This window comes from Mesocricetus auratus, unplaced genomic scaffold, assembly GCF_017639785.1.
Source record: "Mesocricetus auratus isolate SY011 unplaced genomic scaffold, BCM_Maur_2.0 Super-Scaffold_100010, whole genome shotgun sequence".
NCBI lineage: Eukaryota > Metazoa > Chordata > Mammalia > Rodentia > Cricetidae > Mesocricetus > Mesocricetus auratus.
This window is the reverse complement of record NW_024429194.1, coordinates 75,631,160-75,637,902: the sequence shown is the minus strand read 5'-3', so window position 1 is coordinate 75,637,902 and position 6,743 is coordinate 75,631,160. Positions and strand designations below refer to the sequence as shown.

General features: G+C 38.2%; 1 pseudogene; it reads right to left on the bottom strand.

The window, feature by feature from the left end:
* Positions 1–2,280: 2,280 nt before the first annotated feature.
* On the bottom strand, positions 2,281–5,888 carry LOC101827644 (annotated as a pseudogene).
* Between the last annotated feature and the right edge of the window lie 855 nt (positions 5,889–6,743).

Genomic DNA, 6,743 nt, shown 5'->3' with positions numbered 1-6,743 from the left:
GTTAACATCAGGGGATAACATCTAAGAAGACATAGTGAGACTAGGCACCGCAGTGGCCCAGAGAGGCTGGGTCTATATTTTTTTTAAATTGCCTTTGTGCTTCTGAGCCCTATTGCAAAAGGAATCAGGGAGACTATCCAATGACGAGAGTGATGGCTTTTAGGGACTTGCTTAAGGTCACATAGCCAGTTACAGGTCAAGCTGGATACAAAACTGAACAGAAAACTCTGATCACTATTGTCTCTAGTGTATAGACTTTACCCTAAACCATGACTGAATATCCTCTATGATATTCACAGAAACCAGGGTTAATACTTCAGCAGTTCAGCTTAGCAACTTAGCATTTTAATTAAAGATGTAGAAATCAAAGTCTTAAAAAACTCTTATCACACTTAGATCATGTTTAGTTGCTAAATTTGGTACAATGAACTCCTTTACTAATGCTAGTCTCTTTCCAACTTAAATTCAGTTCTTTAAATTTCAGTATGAACCTCTATGTGTTCATGAAACTATTCTGCTGGTGAACAAGAGAAAAATACTAAAAAGCTAGTATAATGAGATAAGCCCACAAAAGGTCATTAATTATTTTTGTGATTGTGTCAGACTGGACCCTTTATTTGTCTACTCGGGGCACTAGTTCTGGTGACTGCATTAAGGACACAGGTGATTTTATTCCTTACAATCTCTCTAGGTGTAACATAGCCTTGGTTCTTTTGTCTAAAATTTGTGTTGGCATTTGAAGTAATGGGTTTCATTATTCCATGTACTTTGTTCCTATTGTTTCCTTGCAGCACTCTAATTGTCCATCTTCCCCTCCCTTTCCATCTTTCTCCATTTGCCAGACAGTCAGTCCTACTGCGTTTTCATGTCACATACACTGCAGTATTCTCTGTCTCTCCTTGCCCCCCCCCCCCATATCGTCTCCCCCTCTCTTATGGTCGTCTTTCTACTTTCAGGTCATGTATAAATTGAAATATAGACCCTATATCTTACTTGAGACATATGTTATTTTTCTTTCTGAATCTGGATATTTGGTTTAATATGATGAGTTTCCATTCTGTATTCCTGCAAGTGCCATAAATTCATTTTTTTACAGTGCCACACTTTATTCATATGTGCCACACTTTATTCATCTGTTAGTGGGCATCTATCCTGGTTCAATTTCTTGCTTATTGAGAATAGTGCAGCAATAAACATGGATGCCCACATATCTCTGTGATACGCCAACATAGAGATTTTTTTTATGGTTTCTTTCTTCACATGTTCATTATTGATACATAGAAAGGCAATTGATTTTCATAGGCTGATTTTGTATCCTGCATCTTTGCTAAAATATTTGTCAGATCCAAGAATTTTCTTGTGGAATCCCTAGGGTCTTTAAGTATAGGACCCTGTAGTGCAAATGTGTATAATCATACTTCTCCCTTTTCTGTTTGTTCTTTTATTTATTTCTCTTGTCTTACTGCTCTAGCTAAGACATTGGGTAGAAACAGAGTGGGTGGATACCTTTGTCACATTCATGACTTTAGAGGAAACACTTTTTATTTTCCCCAGTTAGAACAGCATTGGTTGTATGTTTGTCACACACAGACTTTGTTATGTTGAGATACTTTCCTTTTAGTGCTAGCCTCTCTTAGGCCTTTATCATAAAAAGATGTTGAAGTTTGTTAAAGACCCCTTCTGTCTCTATTGTGAGATTTGTGTATTTTCTACCCTACAGACTATTTATATGTCACACTACATTCATTGATGTGTGTTGAATCACCCTTATATCCCTTGGCTGAGATAAACCGAGTCATGGTGTACAATCTCTCTGTTTATGAATTCAGTTTGTCAGTATTTTATTCAAAGCTCTTTATCTATGTTCATCAAGGAAGTTGGTCTATAGTTTGGTGTTTGTGGCATCATTATCTGGTTTTGATGTTAGGTTAATAACACTTTCATGGGATGAGTTGGGCAGTGTCCCTGGAACACTATGAGGATCTTTGGGGTCAGTTTTTCTTTAAAGACTTGATAGAATCTAAAAGTGTATCTATGAAGTCCTGGGCATTTTTTTGTTGGGAAATGTTTTATTACTACTTCATCTCATTGTTTGTTACATATCTATGTTGTTTATTACACTTGATTTCATTTTGTTGTGTCACATGTTCATAGGGAATTTCCCATTTCTTCTGCAATTTCCATCCTTTAAAATATAATTTTTCAAAGTATTTTTTTTTCAGTTTGCCAAGCTGTGACTGTTTATTAACTGACAAGATTACAAAAAATATGGGTAACACCTTAGTTCAGCTGTCTAACAAACTTGTTTATCTGGTCTTTCCTGTTGCCAGCATCGCCACCTTCTGCAACATGAGTTGTCTTTTTCTTCATTCCACCTTGTGGAGTAGATAATTTGAAGGTGTTAAGAGAAGCTTTTTCTTTGCTAGCTGCTTTGGTTTATCTCCTGCCAGTTGCCTGGGCTCTGCCGCTTTGTAGTCCCCAAATAAACACACAGGAGGCTATATTAATTATGAAGCTGTTGGCCTTTCTTGTTTCTTACTGGCTAGCTCTGGCTTAAGTAATTACCCCATAATTGTTAATCTAAGTATGCCTCTTACCGGAGAGGTTTCCGGGCTTCCTACCCCAATGGCGTTACATCTCGAACTCTCTTGTGTTTCTCCTTCCCAGAATCCTCCTGGACTCCTAGCCCCACCTATCTAGATTCCTATTGGCCAGCAGTAATTTATTAACATATACACAGGACTTCCCCAACATCTCCTCTTTTCTGTTTAAACAAAAAGAAAGGTCTTAACTTTAACATAGTCAAATTGTATATGACAGAACAGTTATCAAGTAAGAACACAGTTACAACATTTTGTCTATTAACATTTAGCAAGATCTAAAGAAAATATCATCCATCCCATCCTTGTGAGTCTAAAGTTTTATGTAGCTTATCTTTTATCATAACTAAGGAAAACTATAACTATAACTATCTGTCTTCAACTCCATCAAAGACCACAGAAGGATAATATATAATCACTAGGATTGACAAAGACATCTTGCTACCTGGACAGTCACCCAAAGTTCCTTTGTAACGTTGGGGCATCCATCTTCAGCCCATAGGCCACAATGTGTCTGGAACACTTCTCAGCAAAGCAGGAAATTTCAAACTGTCCATCTGCATTGGCAGTCTGTCAGTCATTTCTCTGTGTCCTGCAGAAAGTCTCGTAGACTCTTCATGAAGCAGGAACCCTGTAAGACTGAGTTCAGCAGTCACTTTCCTGTGGGTCCTGCATGTCCAGATTATACAACAGCAGTCAAACAGTCTAGGCAAGAGCAGTTTCTTGCCCAAATGGCTAATCTTGCCATGTTGAAAGTAAACTCCATAACAAGTTTCTTCGATGCCCATCTTCCTCTCAGACGTAATTGGTGCTGCCAGGAGCAGACATTTCTCATTGTCAATAAAAACCCTAAACCATTTTAAATGCCATTTTCTGAAGGTCTTTGAAAGGTTTGAAGACTATTTATCTGTCTCAAATACATCTCTATATATCTAGAAAACCTAACTTACCTAACTATAAATTCTGTTATAAGTAACTATCTATAGTCTGTATTTAATTATGTATTACATTTTAAAAGATCAGTATAAGCACAATACTTAATCAAGAGGAGAAATAAACACATCACAAAATTGACCTTGAATTTGTATCAATAAATGAAAAACCATACCCATACCACAATTCCCCTTTTTACCATTAAAAGAGATTGGTTGTGATCATTAACCAATTATAAACAATCCCATTTAAATGAAAACAAAGATTTATAAACAAGATGGGAATTAGGACGTCGCTCATTCCAAACTGCTTCGTGCTGGAAGGGGGCGCTGTTCATACCATGGGGATCATGACAAAACTCAGAAACCTGTACAAGTCCGTATTTTCGGGGTCTGTAAAGCTGCATCATCTTAGCTGTCTCAATTGTTGGAACATCTGATCCACTGCTTTCGGGGGTCTTGGTTTGTCGAACCACAGAAGCCTGGAAGGAATCCTCAGCTTTTTATTTTCTGTAGAAACATAAACTAAAACTCCTTTTCCGAGTAACATATCCTTATACTTAAATTTTGAAGTCAAGGCATTTTTAAAAGATATAAGTTGAATTAATTTAGCAGCATTTATAAGTAAGTGTACTTTATCAGTTGTTCCTTCCTTAGCAATGAAAAAACTGAAAAACACAATAGCGTACAGTATCCAGACTCTGTGTATTTTCCATCTTTACGTGGCTTATTTATTTATCTATTATTACTTTATTTATTTTACTTTTATTTATTTTTCTTTGAGACAGGATTTCTCTTTGGAAATCCGCCTGCCTCTGCCTCTGGAGTAAATCCTACCGGCGTGCGCCACCACAACACCGGCTTTTGTATTTATTTACCACTTTGTCGTTTCATTTTCTCTCTTAATCTCACGCATATTTTTAAACACACTGTAAACCTTTAGAGATTTTCTTAATCCAAGTCTGACTTTACTGTAAATCTTTATGTTTTTCTGGCCATGTGTCTTATCTGTAAAACTGCGGCTGTTTTAAACTGCCGTTTCAAGATGGCGGGCGTAAGCGTGATTCCAGCTACCGCCTCAGTCCATGTTGACATCCAGCAAAAGCTGTCACTTCCAGTTGTACGTACACACCTTTAAATCGTTAGTAGAGTCTCTTAAAACAACCTTGTTGTTTTTGTTTTTGTTTTGTTTTGTTTTTCTTTTTATGTCGAGTCAGGAAGACTCCGGTAAGCAAGCCGCGTGAATCTCGGCTTGTGGCTAGCAAAACAGAGCACACCTGAGAAAAATGCTGCTACCAAAAATCTGTGCTTCTCTCCGTTCCTAAAATTCCTTTAAAGCTTTTGTCATTCTACGTGGAAATTCATCATCCCACTCCTGACACCATTTTGTTAAGAGAAGCTTTTTCTTTGCTAGCCGCTTTGGTTTATCCCCCGCCATTTGCCTGGGCTCTGCCGCTTTGTAGTCCCCAAATAAACACACAGGAGGCTATATTAATTATGAAGCTGTTGGCCTTTCTTGTTTCTTACTGGCTAGCTCTGGCTTAAGTAATTACCCCATAATTGTTAATCTAAGTATGCCTCTTACCGGAGAGGTTTCCGGGCTTCCTACCCCAATGGCGTTACATCTCGAACTCTCTTGTGTTTCTCCTTCCCAGAATCCTCCTGGACTCCTAGCCCCACCTATCTAGATTCCTATTGGCCAGCAGTAATTTATTAACATATACACAGGACTTCCCCAACATGAAGGGTCACAGGAAATTATTCACTTCCTTGAAGCATTATCTAACTGTATAGATCTCATGAATTAGATCCTCCATGCAGATGATGCCATATTTACCATGAGATCCAGCAATCATGGAATTGTCTGTCAAGGTAATTCTCTTCTTACTGATTTTGCCATAGCTGCACTTGTAGGTGAGATTGTTGACTGACTTCAGCTTGGGGTACCCCCATGCAATGTATGGTTACACAATTCTCAGCATGTTAATTGAGCCTTGTTGAACTTAGCAAAGGTGCCATTGAAGATCTAATGAAGACCGAGAAGCTGCAACACCTTGGACCATACCTTGGATTCAGATGACAAAAGTCAGCTTGGGTTCTGAGGTGGCACGTAGAAGTTTCTAGCCTTCCTTGCCATCCTAGCCATGCAAATCTCCATCCAGTACATCTGCCTGTATTCTTTGTGGTAATGCTTTGCCTTTTCATAGATAAGCTTCCTCCATGCCTTCTGCAGTGTCTTTAATGCAAACTTTTTCCGAAAGCACTTCACCTTCAAATCTGTGAAGTTCCTTTGCTTTTTCTTAAGGGTTTCTGGCACAGTAGGAATCTTCTTTTTCTTCTCCTGCACAGCCTCCATGGTTCCAGTTGGAAAAAAGAGAGCTCAAAGTATTTTTGTATTCCTTTGGAACGTGCTCCCTTTGGAACTCTAATTTTATTACTTTGAGTCTTCTCTATTTTTCTGTTAGTTTGGCAAAGGTTTGCCAGATTTATCTTTTCAAAAATCTAAAATTTTTTGTTTGATCAATTCTATACAGTTTCTATTTTATTATTTTATGTCATTCCTTATTATTTCCAGGTATTAACTTCTTTTATATTTGATTTGTTCTTGTATTATATTAGGTTGTTTATTTGAAATATCTTCATATTTTATTGATATAAGCATTCATAGCTACACATTCTTCTCCTAGGACTTATCAGAGGCTCTGATAAGGGGTGTTATTACTTTAGTTTTATTCTAGGTACTTTAAAATTTCATATTTGATGTCTTTAACGACTTACTTTCTACTTTTTTCATGATACATAGTTTCTTTTATATTTTTATGTTTTTTAAATTTTATTAAAATTAGAAACAAGCTTGCTTCACATGTGAATCCCAGCTCCCTCTCCCTCCCCTCCTCTCTCACTCTCTACCAGCCCCCTAGTACTCCCAACTCCTCACCTAATCCCAACTCCACTCCCCAGGGAGGGTGAGGCCTTCCATGGGGGAATCTTCAAAGTCTGTCATATCTGAGGCAGGGCCTAGGCTCTCCCCCATGTGTTCAGGCTGAGCGAGCATCCTTACATGTGGAATGGGCTCCCCAAGTCCATTCATATGCCAGGGATAAATACTGATCTACTACCCGAGGCCCCATAGATTGCCGAGGCTTCCTCACTGACACCCAAATTTAGGGGATCTGGATCAGTCCCATCTGGCCTCTCAGTCAATAGTCTG